At 28.5% G+C, this 24,510-nt stretch overlaps 1 pseudogene; it reads right to left on the bottom strand.

Moving 5' to 3' along the window:
• Window positions 1–1,188: 1,188 nt before the first annotated feature.
• Window positions 1,189–15,123, bottom strand: LOC140431160 (uncharacterized; annotated as a pseudogene).
• Window positions 15,124–24,510: the final 9,387 nt, after the last annotated feature.

Genomic DNA, 24,510 nt, shown 5'->3' with positions numbered 1-24,510 from the left:
ATTGTATTGTACCATGGACAATTTTTTCTCACTAAAGGAAGCCATTTTTCATTTAAAAACAACCTACGAGTACTAAATTTCAAGTAAATACGTTTATTGGTTTTAAAGTTATTGTTGTTATTAACTAAAAGAATTTAATTTTTTTTAATTTTAACACCCTGTATCTCGAAAAGTAAATAAGTTTGACCCCTCATTAACTATATCGTTTTGTTCAATTTTTCGAGAAGTATCTACAGTCAAACGTTGTAAGTGTCATTTGGAAACACCCTGGATGTATGAAATATTAGATATTTAATAGAAAATATTAGATACTTACAATTTTGCCACAGACTGAACAGTAGATTTTTCCCATATCCATAGACAGCTCTTTATAAGGTTTAATCCAAGTTGAAGCACTGGTTGTTTTAGGCATTATAAAATCACAATCTTCCTTTTTTTTACGCACAACGAGTGTTTACGCTTTGGATATCAAAACAAAAATGATTTACAAATCTGAGCATCAAATTAGAAATGTTTAGGTACCTAATTCAATAAACTGGGAGATTTTGGAAAATCCCTAAATTAGGAACAAAACTATTAGCCGTTTACCTGCTGTTAAGATACGATAAATTGTAGATAGATTTGGGGATTAGATCATAAAATGCAAATGAGCGAACCCTTAGCGATTATCCAATAACTGAATGCCTCAGTGACCGAGACTTTCTAAGAATGTTGAGGGCTACTTAAATTGATCTTCTTTGAAATTGTAAATGTTTTGTACCTGTAGAGATTACGTACTTAGATCATTTCTTGATTAAAATGACTACAAAATTTTATACAAGAATTGAAATAAATTGGTATGTTTAAAAATTTTCAAATACAGTATAAAAATCTGAACTTTTATGCACTTTATGCAAACTTTTATACAAATATGCCAAAATATGAAATATTTGCATAAAATATGCACAATATGCAAAATATGCAATATGCATATTTGCCGAAGTCTACTTATTGCTATAAAGAGTGGAAACATTGGACTCTCGGAATTACAAGTATGAGACGTATAGAAGCCTTTGAAATGTGTTTTTTTCTAAGGATCCTGAAGATTTCGTGGGCAGAGCACGTGACCAACAACGAGATGCTGAGAAGACTGAGAAAGAACTCCTAATCAAATTTTTCTCACGAGTTAGCAACAGCCGGCAACGAGTGTTAAATAAAATTTCTGTAATTAAAAAATACTATAAGAATAAGATAAGTAAATATTATATAATTTTTTAAAATGTATACTTTTCGCCTATCCGATTTAACAAATCGCTCTATGATTGCATCAGCATGTACAGAAATTTCAGGATGCACATTGATGAGTGTTAAACTAGTTAAATTTTCATCATCCGAAGTTCTATTTCTAAGCCAAGTCTTTAGTCGTTTAAGCGTAGAAAACCTACGCTCTGCTGTTGCTACACTGACTAAAAGGGGTAAATAAATAGATCTTCGGAAATATTCTTCGCAAGACTTAGCAGTTTGGTTTTGACGAGAAACTATACAAGGCATCTTCAATTCATTGTCTAATTGTTCAGCTATTTCCTTTACTTCAGGAAAAAGTTTGCTAAAAACAGATTCAACATTTGATCTTTTATTTTAAAGAATCCATTTAATGTCTTCTATAGCCTCAGTAGCCTTCTTTAAATCTAATTTTGGTGACTGAAGAATACGACTAAGTGATATAGTACCTAAAACATCACTAAGACAAACTACTGAAATTAGAAATTCTGGGCTCCTAATAGTTTGCATTAATGAAAATGCATCAGCTGACGTTTTACTGTCCTTCCACGTAAAAATTATTTCAGGAGCGTTGTATATTTTGATGATTGATTCGCCCTGGAGCTAAAGATGACCTTCATGCCTTTCAACCCAACGAGTCTCACAAATACCTTGGACAGCAGCCCCCAGTTCCTTCTTAAAAACATCATGTCATTTGGCAGAGTAGTAGCAAACGCTACTACTTTTCTCATAGTTCCTGAAGCATTACGAAATGATATAACTTGATGAGCTTGCCAAGGAATTATTCAAAATATGATTGCTACATGGACAACGCACATTTTTTTAGCCAATTTTTTTAATTCGTTAACGTCACCTTTCGTTTCGGATGCCATTAGAGAGCAACTGTCGACAACAAAACCTACGCAAAAATTTAAATCCAAATTAAAATCTTCGAAATTTATCTATCGAAATTTACGAAATCTTCAACAATGTGGCCTAAATCAACTCCAGTTAAGTTCTCCTTCTCAACCGACATCTTCTTCTCGAATCGAATCGTAGGCGATAACAAATGTAATAAAATTTTCTCTAATCTTATTTAAATATAGATATCGCAGATACATTCTTCTTTACAGCGAGAAATGATATCATTTTGAGTAGTCTTACTAAATAATGTAGCATTAGCCGTCATTATTTTTTGTACCATCGCTGTTTACAATACTTTTAATATTTTTATCATCCCTATTCCCTCTGAAAGAAATATTTTGTCTACCACAAAGAATAACAGTTTTTATTATGGGATTTCAAATTCTTCCTATTTTCATAAATCACTTCAACTTTAACTTCCTGCTTATAAATAGGGTTGATGGGTTTTAATTTATTTTTTTTAGGATTATTTGATTGATATTTATTTTTGTTTTGAGGGGGTCATGACTCCCGTGACCCCTCCCCCCCCCCTTGGATCCGCCACTGATATTTTATTGCTGTCTAGACGCCTAATGTCAAAGCTGTCCGTAAAGTCCTTCAGAACAAGATTTACACCGCGGTAGTTATAACCCAGAAAAATTAGTGTGTATGTTTTTTCTTCTCTCTCAATGATTTTCCTTTATTTTCTTCTTCGTAAATCGTTGAATCAGAAGTGGAAATTGAAACGTAAATAAACGTACTTTAACCTTCAATTGTGGCTTATTCCCATTAAAATAGTAATTAAGGTATACTATGAACTCCAAAAACAATTCCACTCAAGAAATATCCAAAGAAAGACTGAACTTGTTATGTAGAAAATACTGTTGATGCCGGTCCTTTGATATGGAGCAAAAACAAGGGCAGTGGCGCAATAGACATAATTTAAAATTAAACCAACTCTTTAACGAACCAGACATCATCAAGTTTAGAAGAATATAGCAGATTGGATGGGATGGACATGTAATACGAATGCTATACAACACGATTGCTAAAAAGATAACCACAAAAATAACTGTAGGAAAAAGGGGAGGCCGACCGCGAATTAGGTGGTTAGATGGAGTTCAAACTGACATAAATATATCAAAAATCATATGATGTCAAGTTCTGGCCAAAAACTGAACATATTGGTGACAAATCTGAGAGCAAGCCAGGATCCACAAAGGATTGTCAAGCCAAAGATGAGAATGATGATGAATAAAATTACTAATCGTAATCGGCCTTAAGCTACAAGAGTCAATTCGAATGAGCGAAAAAGAAGGCATACCCAAAATAAATATTGGTATAAATTTAACTACAATAATAAATTATTTGTCATATTTACTGAATTAGTTACCGTATACAGGCCTACTTTACCCAGCAAATTTCAGTTTTATTTAAATAATTATTTTCTTAGCACATATAAATCAATACAAAAATTATATTGAGAACTCGCGAGATATTAACAGAAAATGTACTTATCATTTTTTATCACAATTTTTAACACAGCCACAAAAAAAATAAAAAATAAATTCAATACAGAATGGAAAAGTTCAACATTATCCACCTATTTTAAATTCACTGTACTTCAAAATTGAAACGTAATAGGACTACTTTGCCTACGGCATACATTTTAATTTGACTACTTTGCCCAAGATACTTCTTCTTCTTCTTCTAATGGCGCTACAACCCTTTGTGAGTCTTGGCCTGCTTAACAATGTTCTTCCATTCTGCCCTGCGGATACTTTCCTTCGCCACTGCCTGATGTTCATGGTTTTAAGATCCCTCTCTACGTCGTCTATCCTTCTTTTACGGGGCCTTCCTCTTGTTCTGTTTCCTTGGGCCTTCCATCTCTGGACTACTTTTACAGCTCGATTATCTGTCATTCTTTCTAGGTGACCAAGCCAGTTTAGTCTTTGTGACTTTACAAATCTGACAATATCTGCGCTCTGCATTAGTTCATCCAGTTCGTGGTTCATTTTAATTCTCCACGAACTATCGCTGCATTGGGTTGGTCCAAATATCTTCCTTAGTATTTTGCGCTCAAATATTCTCAGTTGATTTTCATCAGTGGTTGAGAGGGTCCATGTTGCACATCCATATGTGACCACTGGTCTAATTACTGTTTTGTAGATTCTCAGCTTAGACTCACGATTCAGTAACTTACTTTTCATTAAGTCTTTGTATGCATAAAAGCACTTATTACCGCTAAGAATCCGTGCTTGTATTTCTGGACTGATGTTGTTGTTGTCATTTATTATGGAGCCTAGGTAGGGAAAAGTGGAGGCATATTTGTAGGTATGGTTGTCTACGATACACTAGAACAAAAAAACTAGAACAAAAAAGCTCTATTTTTTTATTAAAACTAATTTTTTATTAAAAAAATTATAACTGAAAACAACTTAAATTTTCTTTAAAAGAAAAATATCCTCTTCTAGTTTTGGAAGGTTCCTTTAATATTTTTCTAATGTCTTCAAAATTGACGCCCGATATGTCTAATATGTTTGGTCATTTATTTCTACTATAATCTCGATGAAATGTTTAACGGTTTTTTATGGAAATTGGATCACCACAAAATTACCAATTGTTAGATTATTTCCATCTACTTCGATATTTTCATTGGACGCTATATTTTCAACCACTTCATTCTGCTCTTCTTCATGTAATTCATCTGCCTTCTCACCATTATCATCGTCACTGTTATTCATCTTCATCTTTATTTCTTCTGCTACATTTTCGTCGTTATTCGTCTCTAGCCCTATCTCTCCTTCTAAATCCTCGTTCCCACTTTCCTCTTGATTCTGATTAAATTCTTCAAATTGAAGGGTTTAGTATTAAGCAATTTTTTCTTTCCTTTTTTAATCGTATCCCTTTCTTTTTTTGTTGTACAAAATTTAATAATGTATTATCAATTTCAGAGTTTACTCTTTTCTTAAATCTCTCATGCGGCATCTTTTTTAGCACTTCATGTGGGTCAAAAAGACAAATTCCAGTTTCTCGACATGAAGATTTTTTTGAAAGTTTGGTTCAATCTCGTCTATTAGTTTTGTTAGCAATTGAAAAAACATGGTTGTTTCAACTGAAATTAAGTTAGATTGACTAGTTTTTAAATCAGTAAGGATCTTGTTTCAGGCTCTTTTTAAAGGCCGAAAAAATCCAACAACAAGTAGTTGTGTAAGCCCTGAAGAATTAGGTGGCAGAAATACAAACCTTATATTTGCCCTTTGACAAGTCCTTATTATCTCAATATTCAGATGTGAGGGTAAGTTGTCCCCAATCAAAACCTTGGTGATTCCGTTTTGACCACGGTAAAACAACTTTAAAAAACCAGTCTTGGAAGGTAGATGCATGAAACCATCCAGATTTTGGTCTTTTATATAATGTATAAGGGGAGCCACCCGTTATTCATCTATTACATAATCTTTCAGCTTTATAAACGACATACAGTGGTAGGGGTTCTACTGTTGCGGTACATTAGAGACACTGCGCTTTTAGTGGGTTAATGTATCTTTTCGGGTATTTTGTCCCACGTCGAAATACACATTTTTGGGTACCAAGGTCATCTGACAGATTTATTTGATCATAATTTAGGATATTTTAAGGTTTGATGTTTTCAATTGTATTTTTTTTTTTTTATTAAAATATCCCTCTATGATTTCTTCAGTGTTAGCTGCCCTTGATCGTTAAAATTTTGGCAGTGGCTTTGAGTTAAAATGTGCTTATGTCGTGAAAAAAAGCCTTGACCCAGTCACAACTAGAAAGGTTGTTGTGAGAGAAATAAACAACTCTTTTTAACCAAATTGTTTGACAAGCATTCTAATCTCGAGCACCATATTCTGCACTTGCTATAACAACATCCACTATATGACGTTCTTTTATTTAAGCGAATGTAAGGGGATGGCCAATGGATTAAACATGCGTTCGTTTAATTTTGTTCAGAATGGATCGGCGTTGCACCTTAAAACGTTCCTCTGCCTGACGGGAACTTAAACTTGCTCTCACTACTTCCACAGCTCGTTTAAGCATGACTTCAGAGTAGTACATACTGCCCTGCTCCAATTTTTTTCTACTTTTTCTTGGCATTTTGATTGCTTCTTAAAAGAAAAAAAAAAATAATTAAGTAAATACTGACATGCTGTTTTACGTAAAAATTATTACTTTATGGCTTTACAAGCTCAAAATCCCTCTTCAGTCTCCTTTTAAATGCCACTAAAAAACATTTTATCTAAAAATAAAAATCAAAAATTAGAAACAAATGACAGGACAACATTGCGTACTTGGATTTTGTTTTATAAAAAAAAACTTTTGATTATCGCAAATTCAGTTAAGACAATACTAAATAATACGTACAAACAAAAATTTAGTCAATATTCCTACTATTGTATACCCAGCAGTGCTTAGCAGCTTAGCTTTTACCCTAAAAAAACTAAAACGTGTTCAAATTTCTTACCTTAGTACCGGCAGCAGTCAAGTTAGATCACATTGGCCTTGATGTCTGCAAGTTTCTTAGTGCGCGCGTAAACGTCTGTGGTACATTCCTATGTTGCCAAGTATTTTGGTTTACAAATATTATAAACTTTACAGTGAGCAAAGTTGAACCCACTGGGCAAAGTAGGCCATATTTACGGTAACAGTTTTAAAATTTAAACTTTAATTAGTGGGTTAAATGATGAGATCTTTAGTCGGTATACTAGTCGGTAATATTTCGTAAATTTAAACAAGAAACTATTTAACTGTTTCTTTATTAGTTACCATCAGAAACAGTTTATTAATAAAAATTCAATATTTTCATTATTCCCAGTCCATATAAACATAAAGTCTACTTCCATTTCATCTACAAAAATAAATTCGGAAAATTCTATTATTCAGTAACGAAAAAGGTGACGATAGAAATATAAAAATATCGGTTTTTACGATTCTAGGCTCCCCAAAATAGTGGCTTTTTCATCTCGGTATTCATCCCGCGTTGTGCGGGGATTTTAAAGCGTTATAGTGCCGTATGTCACAAGAAAGTGTGCTTGCAGGTTTATGTCTCGCATATGATCGGAGATTACGGAAAATATGTGCGGGGAACAGCAAACAGTTTGTTAAAAAGTGGTTTTTTAGTCAAAGAAAAATACGTTTGGTATGAATGCCGGGTTTTTATTTTACTGTTCTCTTTTTCACGTATTTGTGTGCGGAGCTTTTTAAGCTTTACTAAAAGGACGAAATGAAAAGTTGAAGCAGTTACTGGTAGATATGACAAAAATCTGATAACTCGAGGAATATGATAGAACTAATTATAATAACCTATATTTAGGCAATTATTATTTTTCTACAATTACCTACTTTTAACATACTTATTTCTATTATGAAAGATAATATTATAATAGGTTAAATTGGTAGCCACTAAAATATAAATATGTCGGCTGCGATCACAAGGAGATACAATATATCATCTGACTCATGTATTAATAGAGTATGGTTATATGATATCGTATATCGACTCCTATCTAAAATGGATTTCCTAGGAGGAAACTGACGTATATGTACATTTAATATCATGTATGTATCATACAATATACAAATGTCAACGTAATTACTAAAATGCTCATTCTGTTTGTATGCCACAGCTGGATAAATGACATATTATTCGGGTGTGAGGTGGAAAGCTTAAAGTGAAGGTGCTTGTTGACCTAACGCTTCCGGGCAAGAAACATTAGAACTCGTACATAGTATAACTGCTCGAATGATTGAAGACAAAGATAGGTAGAAAAGTAAACGAAAGAATGCAACGAGAATGCTATTCGAGTATAGCGAAGTAGTAGAATATATGCCATAAAAGGCAATTAAAAGGAGGGCATGTTGAAGTAGTACAAAATAAGTTGTTGCCACAAATATCTTCATCGGGTTTTAAACTGTGTATTTTTAAAATAATCTTCTGAAGCTATTTTCATGTGATTTTTGTTTTGACATTTTGATTTTCAAGTGATGGTAAATCAATACCAGTATTATATAAACTTACGTCCAATAATGCACATAACAACAAAAAATTCATTAAATGGACAGCCAGTTGGTTAAAACAACTTCTCTGTTGGAGTAACTGATATGTCAACTGTACTCTCTTTTGTTCACATCCTATAATAGACAACAATTGGCAAACAGTAAACTATAAAAGAGATGAGAAGCTCAGAAGAAAGAGCAAAGGCCCAGCAAGGAACGAAAATAAAGGTTAATCTGGTTAATCAAACTTAAATAAGAGCGAAAAACGTATAAAATAACCTGGAAAATACAAATGATAACTAAGATGTATCAAATAAACTATATAAAGAAAAAACAAACCAAAATTACCCCCAAAATATACAAGAATAATATATCAATAATATAAGAATAACCGAATAAAGCAAAAACACATATATCACAGAAAGTAATGGAGTCGAAGAAAGCTGGGCAAAAATTAGATCTAATATCTTAGCCTCGACCAAGAAAGTTCTTGGTGAAAGAAATATAAATAAAAATAAATCGTTCCCAAGGCGAAGAACTTCATAGTTTTGTAAAGAAGTAAAGGAAAAATGTAAAGGAAAAAAAGCTTACCTAAAATACATGTAAATCAAAACACAAGAACCATACCATAATTACAAGACAATTAGAAACGAAACACATGCACTTGTAAAAAAAAATAAAAAATGGTCACTGGAAACGCTTTTCGATAGACATGGAATATGATTTTTACGGTCTGCAAAAGGAAATATGGCGCTTTATAAAAGGTCAAAGAACGGAGGTAAAGGAACTAATAGAACCAAAACACATAAAAAAGGTTACGTGAATTAACTACCTAAAAAAGCTATATGCAGAAGAAGAACAAACGACGCTAGAACCGGAAACACTAGAAATTACCACAAATGAAGAACTTAATATAAATGTTCAGGAAGTTCAGAAAATACTTGAAAACCTGAAGAACAGAAAAGCAGCAGGTAAACACGAAATACCAAACGAGTTACTGAAATATTGTGGAGCACCAATGACAGAACAGTTAACAACATTAATTAATAAAATTATAGAACACAGTAAAATACCGGAAGAATGGAGAACGAGCGAACTAAATCTACTATTCAAAAAAGGAGATAAAACATCCAAACATCCAGAAAACTATACAAGTATAATCTTGTTAAATCTTCTTCTTCTTCAGCCTTCAGTAATCCAACTTTGGACATAGGCCTCCCCCAATTCAATCCAGTGTCTTCTATTTTGCGCCACTTGCTTCCAGTTGTGTCCTCCGATCTTCTTAATATCATCAGCCCATCTCATTTGTGGTCTTCCTCTGCTTCTCTTTCCTAACCGTGGCCTCCACTGTTGTATTTCTTGGTTCCATCTCTTATCCTTTAGTCGGGCATTGTGTCCTACAAAGCTCCGTTTTAATTTGGCAGCATGTTCTCCTTCGTCTTTTACTTTCGTTTTGCTTCTAATCTGTTTCTTTTTTTGTCTATAAGTCTCACCCCGAGCATTGATCTTTCCATTGCTCTTTGTGCTTTTACTATTTTATCCATATTGGACTTGGTGAGTGTTTACGTCTGTGAACCATACGTGAGTATAGGGAGGATATATTGATCATAAATTCTGGTTTTTAAATACTGTTCTATTTTAGTGCTTTTCAAGATCCAACTCAGTTTTCCAAATCCTGCCCACGCTAACCTTATTCTTCTGGTAATTTCGGCAGTTTGGTTGTCTTTGTTAATTTTCATTATCTGTCCCAGGTAGGTGTATTCGCTTACTGTTTCTAAATTTATGTCGTTCAATGTTTTCTGGATGTTCAAGGCCGTTCAATATTTCTGGAATGTTCAGTGTATTTCTCATTATTTTTGTTTTTTCCAAGTTCATCTTAAGACCTACTTTTTCCGAAGCTTAAAATAGTTGCATTATCATGGTCTTTAGTTCTTCGAAACTTGTAGCGAATATTACAATGTCATCAGCGTATCTTAAATGAGTTAATTTACTCCTTTATCTGCCCAGTTAATGTCTTTGAACACTTCAAGTCCAAGTGTGAATAGCTTTGGTAAGATAACATCTCCCTGTCGAACTCCTCTGTTAATTGGTATAGCTTTGGTTTTTGCATCAATTTGTATTTTCATTGTAGCTTTCTTGTAAATATTGTATATGAGCTTTCTGTATCGGGAGTCTATCCTGCAGTTGTTCATAGCTCTCTCTATTGGCCAAAGTTCTATGGAGTCGAATGCCTTTTCATAATCAACAAAGCCAATATATCAGTTTAAGTGATATTCATTGGCTTTCTCTATTAGATTTCTGACTGTAAGAAGAGTTCTCTTCTTATTTTTACAGTAAAAACTTTTTAAATACTCTGCTAAAACTTACAACTTATAGATGCAATATTTGATATAAAGCAAATTACTAAGAAATCACTGGAGTATAATAGACCAGCATGTAATCCATCTTCTGTATAATAGAGAAAATCCCCTAAATATTATAAAAACTATCGAAAACATCTACCAAAACTATAAAATGGAAATCAGGATAGATGGACTTACAGAATCTATAAAAATAGGCAGCGGAATAAGACAAGTGAATTTATTGAGCCCCGTGCTCTTTAATTTGATCATGGATGAAATCATCAAAACCGTTAACAAAGAAAGTAGAAACAGCATGGAAAACAAATAAATCAAAATACTCTGTTATGCAGACGACGCAGTATTAATAGCTCAACATGAAGATAATCTGCAAAGACTGGTCCACAGATTTAACATGAGAGCAAAATAATTTAATATGACAATTTCATTTGAGAAAACTAAAACAACAGTAGTCAGTAAAGAACCCACCAGATGTAAAATAGAAATTGATGGCATCATTATTGAACAAATAATGAAAATAAAATACCTGGGAATTATACTGTCTAGCTATGGAGACTTGGACAAAGAAGTGAAAAATCAAGTACAAAAAGCAAATAGACTGGCAGGATGCCTTAATAACACTATATGGCGACACATTAACACTGAGATTAAGTCAAGAATTTATATAACCAATGTAAGATTAATTGTGACATATGCCTCAGAAACAAGAGCCGACACAGCCACAACGCAACGGCTACTGAAAACGGTAGAGATGAGAGTACTGGAAAGAATTATAGAAAATACACTGAGAAATCGAATTGCGTAAAGGTATTCAAAAAATGACACGTTCGGTCTGGTCAGGCCTATGAGGCCCATTGGTGATACCTTTTGAGTTGCGTTTATGTTTATTTTTTTTTAAATTTGCATAGAAGTTATATTTTATAAGTAGAAAAGGTGTATTATAGAGTTTTAATGTTATCCATACAAAATTACAAAGTTTCTGTTGTACATTCAGAGGGGTCAGGTCTCACCCGTCCCCTAGAGGGTTAAGCTAAACAAAACAAAAAAACCACTACCTCTGTATTTTTGTAGACTTGTACACGATGCTAGAGGTATGGGCATACAAAGAATTTTTATCAGGTGATCCCAAGATGTGTGAAATGCGATGAGTCTTATCATGCTGCAAATAGAAACAGAAAAGATAAAGACTACAACTATGGAGTGGTAAACTATGTAAAAAATATGATAAAATAAATAAAATAAAAATATAATATAAATATATAGTAAACTATAATACTTTATCGTCAATAATAAAATTGATAATATACTATTGTTGGAGACACACTTCACGAAGAAAAACTATTTTAAATTACTAAATTTAACAACTACTTTACTAAGCATCCAGACTGAAATGCCCATAGTAGAACTGCTGTCATCGTGAAAAACGGGAAAAATAGGATGGCACATGCCACAAGGATTGCAGTAAAAGATAAAACAGAAATTACTATTAACTACTATTAATTAACATACTACTCAACTAAATTTAATTATAAAAAGAAACAATGTAAATATTTTCTTCAAATTTTAGAGAAAGAAAGGGGTGACTATAATACAAAAAATATAATTTTCATTCCAATTATCACAAATTGCAAGTATCCGTATACATCGTTTGCAAACGTAACAATCGACGAAAAAATAGAAGCGTTTAGGAACAGATGTTTGTTTCGAAAATATATCACAAGCAGGCCGAAGAAATATGGAGTAGATTAGTATAGAGAAGATATTTGCAATTATCTATTCAAAATTATATTAAACCTGAAATCTGAAGGTGTATATTAAACTACAGCTAAATGGGCCCTATTCTGTCCTAAACTGCGATAAATGGTTTAATATTAGATTCTAATCTCGTATTTTTTGGGTACTACATATATAAGAAAAAACCAAATCACAATTACCCCAGAATTTTTTAAACAACAGGAAGACAAATAAATTTATGTATGTTTGGATTGGGAACAGACAGAATGTTTCTCTTCTATACCGAAAAAAACAAAAATGATTTACTTTTATCAAGTCTTTACCACAACGATCAAATTGATGAAGAAACGGGTGAACAAGAAATGATTATTGATTACAATTATTCTACCGGTGAAGTTGGTGAAGTTGATAAAACAAGTCTGCATACTTCACTGGAGGTAATTTCATGGTATTATACCAATCCATTAAAAATATTACCACGACGCAAGTTCCTGTATATATACTCAGTGACATTAGAAGTGTTACACTCAGAAGAAATAATTTATGAATGACTATATTTAAAACATGCTATGATAACAATACAAATGTTATATCTTTTCTACTTTTTACAAAATAAAGTTTTATCTTTAAATTTTTTCTGTGAATAGACCGATTTGTGAAAACCGGTTCGTATAGAAAGCTTTAGTTATTATTCCTTAGTCTTATTGTATTAAGAGTGAAAAATGCCTCGAGTTCAAAGATACAAAAATTACCATGGTCGCGATTTTGAAAAGGGTAGAATTATTACGTATATAGATATGGGTAATTGTACGGCAATGACTGTTATGCGTGTCTGTCGTATGTGGACAAACGACGGTAGAGAAACACGAAGAAGACCAACTAGTCAACCGTGGCGAACCACAGAACGTCAAGATAGGCGTTTTGCTACTACGCGTCAAATTGCTGACCAATGGTTTGGAGTAGTAGGTAGACCTGTTAGTATGCGTACATTTTACCGGCGCGTTCGAGCCTTTAGACTGGTTTCATTCCGTCCACGACTAGTGCTTTCTTTGACTGCGGACCACTGTAATCAACATTTGAATTGGTGCAGAGATCGGCAGCATTGGGTGGCAGACTGGCATAATGTAGCATTCAGCAATAAATCACGATTCTGTTTAGGAATGCATAATAGTCGTAGGATGGTAAAACGTTACCGTGGGGAGCGACGAGTTATCGAGTTTGCTGTTGAGAGGCATGTACACAGGATAGTTGGAGTTATGGTTTCGGGAGCTATTGCCTATGGTAGCCGATCACCACTTTGAGGCAATATGACAGTTGCGCGTTATGTTGATGACATCTTACAAACTACTTTACTGCCTTATCTCGACGGCTGTTGAGGCGTCCCCTTTCAGCAAGACAACGCGCGTCTCCATATTGATCGTCAAACTATCGATATTCTTTAAGAAGCTGGCGGTAATGTTTTTGCCGTGGCTTCCCCGTGCTCCAGATTTAAATCGTGTCGAATATGTATGGGATATGATGGGAAGGAGACTGTCCACTTTGCACCATCCTCCACAGACTCAGGCAGAGTTAATACATAAGTTCAAGTTACTCGGAATGGGGTGCCACAAGCAGACATCGATCATCTCATTTTGTCAATGTCCAGACGTACACAGGAGTGGTATTCTGATATGGGGTCGCCAAACACATTATTATTATTATTTTTTGATTGGTTGTTAATAAAAATTCTTGACAACGGTATCGTTTCATTCATGATGTAAGTCTAACTTGTTGCCAAAAAATTAAATTCAAGAAATTATTTCTTCTGGGTGTAACACTTCTAATGTCACTGTAAAATATTTGGAGAAGCATAAGAATGGGAATAAAAGAGATGTAAGATGTAAGAACCTGATCCACAGCGAATGAACATTAGAGGTTGATGTTACTACTATGACAGAAAGAAAAACTATCGGATACATTTTTTATGTCAATGATTTAATGATAAGTTAATGTGTTTAGAACATTTAAATTCAAGTATTGAAAATATATTGGATCTAACTTTTGTGCTTAATTTTCGATTTATTGTCTCTACTCAAGCATCTATACATATTATTGTGATCTAAATAAATAAATATATTTTGTGTATTTTTATGTATTTTCATAACACTATACAGCAAAAATTCATACATAAAACATATTGACTATTTTAGCATGCGGACTTAAATTCCGCCGCCAGTTTGGTTTATTAAAGATAACCCACAGTCGTGGAAGGTTAGGTAGGTATTAAAAGTTATGTAGCCCAAAATTAGGGAAAGTTCTTATTTCCAGTTTTGAAAAAATTAAAACAAACGCATTATCTCGTAGGCTATAATAGCTAGATATTTTGTATTATAAATCATTGTATGTCAAGCCGTTATGTATGAGTGGTTAGGGGGATTTACAAATCCATTATGCCCTGCCCGCACATATTCGAATTATGTCAGCTGCGTTATATTTTCTGGTTTTAATTTTAATATGATAATAAAATTTTTTATAATAAAAGATATATTATTATTAAATAAAGGAAAATAACCCAAAATTATTTAGAACATAAACAAGCCACATATAAAAATGGTTAGCACACAAATAATAACATACATTGTCATATTAATAATAAAATTAGGTTTTATAATTTTAACACGTTAAGCGCCACGACAAAATTTAAAATCAAGCCCTACAGGCCAGTTTGTAAAATTGATTTTTACGTTGATGGAGGTGGTTTTTGTATAATAAAATATGGTTGCAATAAGTATTTTTTGAAAATTAAATTTATAACTTACATAAAATGTCGGTCTCTAATGACGAGCTCTGACTTGGTGGGAAGTTTTGTCCTTCCAGACCCGGCGGTCATTTTACGGTCAGTCCCAGACGTTACCTATCACCTGCGTACATTTGTCAAGGTTAGTTACCAGGCTTTTTAGATCTTGTTTATCAGTCGCCACAACGTATTCAAATGTATACGACGTGTGACAATGATTATTTGTTCGATTGTAGAGTTTTTAGTGGCTAATTACGATAATTTTTTTATAATGACTAGTAACAGAACAAAACGAATTTTGAAAGCAGCCAATGCGATAAATAATTCAGACGATCTCGGTAAGAATTTTAGTGACTTAAATTAGTAGTGTTGACCCGTGCCTCCTATGAATGTAATATAATTGCGGTTATAAAATAAATAAAATACATAAAATAAATAAAATAAATAAAACAAATAAAATAAATAAAATAAATAAAATAAATAAAATAAATAAAATAAATAAAATAAATAAAATAAATAAAATAAATAAAATAAATAAAATAAATAAAATAAATAAAATAAATAAAATAAATAAAATAAATAAAATAAATAAAATAAATAAAATAAATAAAATAAATAAAATAAATAAAATAAATAAAATGAATAAAATAAATAAAATAAAAAAAATAAATAAAATAAATAAAATAAATAAAATAAATAAAATAAATAAAATAAATAAAATAAATAAAATAAATAAAATAAATAAAATAAATAAAATAAATAAAATAAATAAATAAAATAAAATAAAAAAAATAAATATAATAAATAAAATAAATAAAATAAATAAAATAAATAAAATAAATAAAATAAATAAAATAAATAAAATAAATAAAATAAATAAAATAAATAAAATAAATAAAATAAATAAAATAAATAAAATAAATAAAATAAATAAAATAAATAAAATAAATAAAATAAATAAAATAAATAAAATAAATAAAATAAATGAAATAAAAGAAATAAATAAAATAAATAAAATAAATAAAATAAATAAAATAAATAAAATAAATAAAATAAATAAAATAAATAAAATAAATAAAATAAATAAAATAAATAAAATAAATAAAATAAATAAAATAAATAAAATAAATAAAATAATTAAAATAAATAAAATAAATAAAATAAATAAAATAAATAAAATAAATGAAATAAATGAAATAAATAAAATAAATAAAATAAATAAAATAAATAAAATAAATAAAATAAATAAAATAAATAAAATAAATAAAATAAATAAAATAAATAAAATAAATAAAATAAATAAAATAAATAAAATAAATAAAATAAATAAAATAAATAAAATAAATAAAATAAATAAAATAAATAAAATAAATAAAATAAATGAAATAAATGAAATAAATAAAATAAATAAAATAAATAAAATAAATAAAATAAATAAAATAAATAAAATAAATAAAATAAATAAAATAAATAAAATAAATAAAATAAATAAAATAAATAAAATAAATAAAATAAATAAAATAAATAAAATAAATAAAATAAATAAAATAAATAAAATAAATAAAATAAATAAAATAAATAAAATAAATAAAATAAATAAAATAAATAAAATAATTAAAATAAATAAAATAAATAAAATAAATAAAATAAATAAAATAAATGAAATAAATGAAATAAATAAAATAAATAAAATAAATAAAATAAATAAAATAAATAAAATAAATAAAATAAATAAAATAAATAAAATAAATAAAATAAATAAAATAAATAAAATAAATAAAATAAATAAAATAAATAAAATAAATAAAATAAATAAAATAAATAAAATAAATGAAATAAATGAAATAAATGAAATAAATGAAATAAATAAAATAAATAAAATAAATAAAATAAATAAAATAAATAAAATAAATAAAATAAATAAAATAAATAAAATAAATAAAATAAATAAAATAAATAAAATAAATAAAATAAATAAAATAAATAAAATAAATAAAATAAATAAAATAAATAAAATAAATAAAATAAATAAAATAAATAAAATAAATAAAATAAATAAAATAAATAAAATAAATAAAATAAATAAAATAAATAAAATAAATAAAATAAATAAAATAATTAAAATAAATAAAATAAATAAAATAAATAAAATAAATAAAATAAATAAAATAAATGAAATAAATGAAATAAATAAAATAAATAAAATAAATAAAATAAATAAAATAAATAAAATAAATAAAATAAATAAAATAAATAAAATAAATAAAATAAATAAAATAAATAAAATAAATAAAATAAATAAAATAAATAAAATAAATAAAATAAATAAAATAAATAAAATAAATAAAATAAATAAAATAAATAAAATAAATAAAATAAATAAAATAAATAAAATAAATAAAATAAATAAAATAAATAAAATAAATAAAATAAATAAAATAAATAAAATAAATAAAATAAATAAAATAATTAAAATAAATAAAATAAATAAAATAAATAAAATAAATAAAATAAATAAAATAAATGAAATAAATGAAATAAATAAAATAAATAAAATAAATAAAATAAATAAAATAAATAAAATAAATAAAATAAATAAAATAAATAAAATAAATAAAATAAATAAAATAAATAAAATAAATGAAATAAATGAAATAAATGAAATAAATAAAATAAATAAAATAAATAAAATAAATAAAATAAATAAAATAAATAAAATAAATAAAATAAATAAAATAAATAAAATAAATAAAATAAATAAAATAAATAAAATAAATAAAATAAATAAAATAAATAAAATTAATAAAATAAATAAAATAAATAAAATAAATAAAATAAATAAAATAAATAAAATAAATAAAATAAATAAAATAAATAAAATAAATAAAATAAATAAAATAAATAAAATAAATAAAATAAATAAAATAAATAAAATAAATAAAATAAATAAAATAAATAAAATAAATAAAATAATTAAAATAAATAAAATAAATAAAATAAATAAAATAAATGAAATAAATGAAATAAATAAAATAAATAAAATAAATAAAATAAATAAAATAAATAAAATAAATAAAATAAATAAAATAAATAAAATAAATAAAATAAATAAAATAAATAAAATAAATAAAATAAATAAAATAAATAAAATAAATAAAATAAATAAAATAAATAAAATAAATAAAATAAATAAAATAAATAAAATAATTAAAATAAATAAAATAAATAAAATAAATAAAATAAATGAAATAAATGAAATAAATAAAATAAATAAAATAAATAAAATAAATAAAATAAATAAAATAAATAAAATAAATAAAATAAATAAAATAAATAAAATAAATAAAATAAATAAAATAAATAAAATAAATAAAATAAATAAAATAAATAAAATAAATAAAATAAATAAAATAAATAAAATAAATAAAATAAATAAAATAAATAAATAAAATAAAATAAAAAAAATAAATATAATAAATAAAATAAATAAAATAAATAAAATAAATAAAATAAATAAAATAAATAAAATAAATAAAATAAATAAAATAAATAAAATAAATAAAATAAATAAAATAAATAAAATAATTAAAATAAATAAAATAAATAAAATAAATAAAATAAATGAAATAAATGAAATAAATAAAATAAATAAAATAAATAAAATAAATAAAATAAATAAAATAAATAAAATAAATAAAATAAATAAAATAAATAAAATAAATAAAATAAATAAAATAAATAAAATAAATAAAATAAATAAAATAAATAAAATAAATAAAATAAATAAAATAAATAAAATAAATAAAATAAATAAAATAAATAAAATAAATAAAATAAATAAAATAAATAAAATAAATAAAATAAATAAAATAAATAAAATAAATAAAATAAATAAAATAAATAAAATAAATAAAATAAAGTAAATTTTCCTTTGAGCTTGTAATTTTATATGCTAGGTTGTGCGAGAGGTTCTATATTATCAAAATTAGATGCTATTTACTTACGGTTCCTGTTGCTCGTGCACATTCGTCATTGTTTTTGGCGGTTGTTTTGCCAGTATAAATGTCAAAGTTTTAACAGTATATTTGCTACTTCCACAGAGCACCCAAAATTTGTGACCGAATTGAATAAGCGATACACACACAAATTGCTTCAATAAATTACATTTATATTACTTCATAAACATTTCATGTGCTTTATTTATATTAATTACCCAAAATAATATTTTTTAAAATATTAGTTACTGCGGAATAATTTCTCCTAAATATGATAAAAAAATATAAAACTTATTAGGCAAATTGCAATAAACAAATTAAAAATTAAAAAAAATACAAGTGAAGACTTGTGTGAAAAATACAAGACTTGTGCACAGAATCACTTTTAACTGAATAATGAAATATTGCCCGATTTGAAAACGCTAAGTACCAGTGTGCTATTTATAGATCAGTAAAATAAAATTTATGACGATTTAACAATTTAAATTTCCGATATCTATAATATAAAAATGAATCGCAAAATGTGTTGGTAAGCGCATAACTCAACAACGCATGGACCAATCTTAACAATTCTTTTTTTAAAATGTTCCTTGAAGTCTAAGGATGGTTTTTACGGCAAGAAAAATTCGAATAATTTCCGGGAAAACCCTAAAACAGCCCTTTTAAAGTTTTAACAGTATATTTGCTACTTCCACAGAGCACCCAAAATTTGTGACCGAATTGAATAAGCGATACACACACAAATTGCTTCAATAAATTACATTTATATTACTTCATAAACATTTCATGTGCTTTATTTATATTAATTACCCAAAATAATATTTTTTAAAATATTAGTTACTGCGGAATAATTTCTCCTAAATATGATAAAAAAATATAAAACTTATTAGGCAAATTGCAATAAACAAATTAAAAATTAAAAAAAATACAAGTGAAGACTTGTGTGAAAAATACAAGACTTGTGCACAGAATCACTTTTAACTGAATAATGAAATATTGCCCGATTTGAAAACGCTAAGTACCAGTGTGCTATTTATAGATCAGTAAAATAAAATTTATGACGATTTAACAATTTAAATTTCCGATATCTATAATATAAAAATGAATCGCAAAATGTGTTGGTAAGCGCATAACTCAACAACGCATGGACCAATCTTAACAATTCTTTTTTTGAAATGTTCCTTGAAGTCTAAGGATGGTTTTTACGGCAAGAAAAATTCGAATAATTTCCGGGAAAACCCTAAAACAGCCCTTTTCTTTGTTCCATACAAATATTTTCTAACTAAATATAGAGTCAATTTTAACTTTATTGCTATTCAATAAAGTTTATATTAAATTACTAGCGAATCCGACAGACTTCATTCTGTCAAATCGATTTAGAATGAGACAGTTTATTTCTTTAATTCTCTTGAACAGAACCATCACCATGATGATAGGGCGGTGTGTGAGGGTCAGCTCGGGTGACCTAAGTATCTTCGCTTCCACGAATTTTTGGCCACGCTTTTGGACCCACTTAAATGCCTGACTGGGATGTCTGCCAGGGGGCTTCAAACTAAGAGGGGAACTTAAGGTTCAAATCTGATTGAAAAATAATCTAAAGGGATAGTGGGAACCTAAAGGTGTCAAATATTTATAAAGTATGTGCTTCAATGACAAAACATAGAGATAATTAATTATTTATTATTATTATTAACATAGGGATAATAACCGATGTATTAAAGAATAATGAAATAAAACGTATATAAGTATTTTCAGTAATCGCTTTATTGTAAATTAAGTGGATTATAATAATTATTAACAAACATCTGTGTTATTTTTATTATAGTGCTTTATGATATACAATGTTTTTTGTTTGATTACCTGGTGAATATACAAACAAATCTGATGGTTTTCCAACACGGGAACAGGTAAGAGCTACGGAGGAATCATAACCCATTTGGGGGTGCAATGATTTTATTAGCAGGAGATTATCGTCAAACAGTGCCAGTGATTCCACGATCAACGCCAGCTGATGAACTCAATGCATATTTAAAGTCCTTCAATTTGTGGAAACATGTCAAGCTATTACACTTAAGCAAGAATATGCGTGTCGAGTTGCAAAGTGACCAATCTGGGGACATATTCTCTAAACAACTCATTAACATTGGTAATGGCAAATTTCCTATAGACACCTTGAGTGGTTGCATTAACTTTCCTCAAAGTTTTTGTCAGTTAACTCGATCAAAAGATGAACTTATTCAAAAGGTGTTTCCAGATGTTGCTCATAATTACAGAAACCATGTTGCCTGTCCCCGTGTTGGAAAACCATCAGATTTGTTTGTATATTCACTAGGTAATCAAACAAAAAACATTGTATATCATAAAGTACTACAATAAAAATAAAACAGAGTTTTGTTAATAATTATGATTCACTTGATATACAATAAAGCGATTACTGAAAATACTTATATTCGTCTTATTTCATTATTCTTTATTACATCGGTTATTAACCCTATGTTAATAATAATAATAATAAATAATTAATTATCTCTTCAGCCAAGAGTATGTCGACAATACAGCGTCGAACTATTGGTTGACATCAGGAAAGATGTTTCCCGAGACTGAGGATTTCCTACTTGCCATTCAGGATCAGTTTATTCCAACAAAAAATTACCTGAAATATATTATTAGAGATCCTCAAGTCCAAAATGACAAATGCCGATATGGATGTCAAGCCCAAGAAACCATCCAATATCTTACCGGTGGCTGCCAGGCATTTGTCGGTACTGATTATAAAGAACGCCATGACTCAGTAGGAAAGATTATCCACCAAGAACTAGCTGACAAACTGGGACTTCTCCAAACCGAGCATCTCCCTTATTATCAATACGTCCCTGACAGAATGCTTGAAAATGACAACTACAAGCTATACTGGGACCGTTCTGTGCTCACAGACCAACCAGTGGCGCATAATAGACCGGATCTCATACTAGTTAATAAACTTACTAGGAAAACAACACTTATTGATGTGGCGAGTACAGATACTGTAGATGGTTCTGATATTAATTTCGAGGATTTGGGTAATTATTTTTATAGTTCTTTTTATAATTTTCTAGTCATTTCTATTGACTGCTTTGCATCTTTGTATTATAGTTTGAAATGACTTATTTACACTCTTTTTTTATTATAGATAAATCTGACGATAGTACTGAAGAAAGTGAAGCCAGTGGAGAAACAGTAGCTGCACCAGAAACATTAAAATCAAAGAGTCGTAAAACCTATCCACTTTGGCGACATGTGTCAACTGAAGATTCTGCTAAACCACTTCCTATATGGTTAGGTCAACTAGAGCCGTCTGGAGTTGTAAAGCGACCTGTGGAATATTTTAGAAATTTTTTTTCGGAAGATATTCTGACTCACATAGTTGAGTAGTCAAACTTGTATGCCATTCAAGAAAATCCCAATAAAAGTCTGTCATTGTCAATTCCTGAATTGGAACAATTTTTAGGGTCCTTATTGGCAATGTCCATGGTAAAACTATCCAACTCAAGATTGTATTGGAAAACTAAGTTAAACTGTCCAATTGTATCAGAAGTAATGACCAGGGATCGGTGGGAAGAAATAAAATCCAAAATCCATTTTAACGATAATTCGACAATACCAGAAGATAATACCACATATGACAAACTATTCAAAATAAGGCCATTGATAAATCATTTACAGGCGAAATTTAGAGAAATTCGAATGCCTCAAATGTTATGTATTGATGAACAGATAGTACCATTCCAAGACAGATCTAGCATTAAACAATATATACCCAGCAAGCCACACAAATGGAGCTACAAATTATTTGCTCTTTGTGATGAGAAAGGAATTATGTATGATTTTTTTATATATTCTGAAAAAATCCAACCAGTAACTGGAGAACCAGATTTAGGAGCTAGTTCCAATGTGGTACTGCAATTAGCCACTCATATTCCTGTAGGTGCAAATCATCTCCTATATTTCGATAATTGGTTTACCTCTCTAGCTCTGATGGTGCATTTGGCAAAAAAGAAAATTTATTGCCTTGAAACAGTAAGGATAAATCGCTTATCGGGAGTTCCTCTAAACAAGGATAAAGATTTACTAAAAAAAAAAAGGATCCTTCCAAGAAGTCTCGACTCTAGTAGATAATATTGAAGTCAGAGCAGTAAAATGGGCTGATAATCGGGTAGTCAATTTGCTATCAACATTTTCGTCTGCAGAACCTACTGAAACATGCGAGCGATATGACAAAAAGACTAAACAGAATATTACAATTACCTGTCCAGCTATTGTCAAAACCTATAACCAATTTATGGGTGGAGTGGACCTAATGGATGCATTAATTGCTCTTTACAGAATTCATATTAGATCTAAAAAGTTCTATCACAAATTGTTTTTTCACTTTTTAGATGTTACTGTGGTAAACTCTTGGCTCATTTACAGAAGAGACTGCGAATCCTTACAGGTACCTAAAAGAAACATAGTTAATCTCCAAGAATTTAAAATAAGCATTGCAGAGGCACTGCTATTGGAAGGGAAAAGAACCCAACAATCAAAAAGGGGTCGTCCATCAAAAACCAGCACAGATGCAGAATTTTCAAAAAAGAAGAAGCTAGGTCCAGCCACTAAAAGTATTCCGGTAGCAGACATACGTCTAGATGGGCTTGATCACTTGCCCATGGTCACAGATAGAAGTAGGTGTAAAAATATCAATTGTAGAAGTGCTCCAGTATATATGTGCACCAAATGTAAAGTACACCTGTACATTACAAAGGAAAAGAACTGTTTTATACATTTCCACACTACATAATAACTTCTATTTTTGTATTTAATTTAAAATAAATTGATGTTTTTCAAATTTATTATGTCTTTTATATCGATATTGTGCATTACTATGTATGTAAAATTAAGCAAAAAATCAAAATTTAAATCATAAGTTATTTCTAAACAAAGGACTTTTGTGACGATTTCGTAACGTTTCAAAAAAACACCTAATATTTAAAAAAAAACTGTTTTTTTTAATCTATAAATTAATAATAGCAAAATAAGTAATAAGAAACAAATTTTTTTTTTTTTTGAATACATTAAAAATTCGGCGTTATAGGGTTAAATATAACGAAAAGATCGCCAAGTACAGAGATCTAGAAATACAAATCAGGAGACAATGGAGAATGGAAAGTACCCAGATAGTACCCGTTATTATATCTACTACTGGTGTTATTCCCAAAAACCTCCTAGAGAACATAAAACAGCTTTGTCTAAATGAACATCTCTATAAGGCCATGCAGAAAGCTGTACTCCTCGCGACGTCCAGATGTGTACGAACATTTTTGGGAGATACTCCAACATACCAAGTCACCTTTGAAGCCCTCTGGCAGATATCCCAGTCCGGGTTTTTAGAGGGTCCAAAAGGGTGGCCCTCACACACCGCCCTATCATCATGGTGACGGTTCTGTTCAGGAGAATTAAAGAAATAAAC

This window comes from Diabrotica undecimpunctata, unplaced genomic scaffold (genome assembly GCF_040954645.1).
Source record: "Diabrotica undecimpunctata isolate CICGRU unplaced genomic scaffold, icDiaUnde3 ctg00000578.1, whole genome shotgun sequence".
NCBI classification, from domain to species: domain Eukaryota; kingdom Metazoa; phylum Arthropoda; class Insecta; order Coleoptera; family Chrysomelidae; genus Diabrotica; species Diabrotica undecimpunctata.
This window is presented reverse-complemented; position numbering and strand designations above follow the sequence as displayed.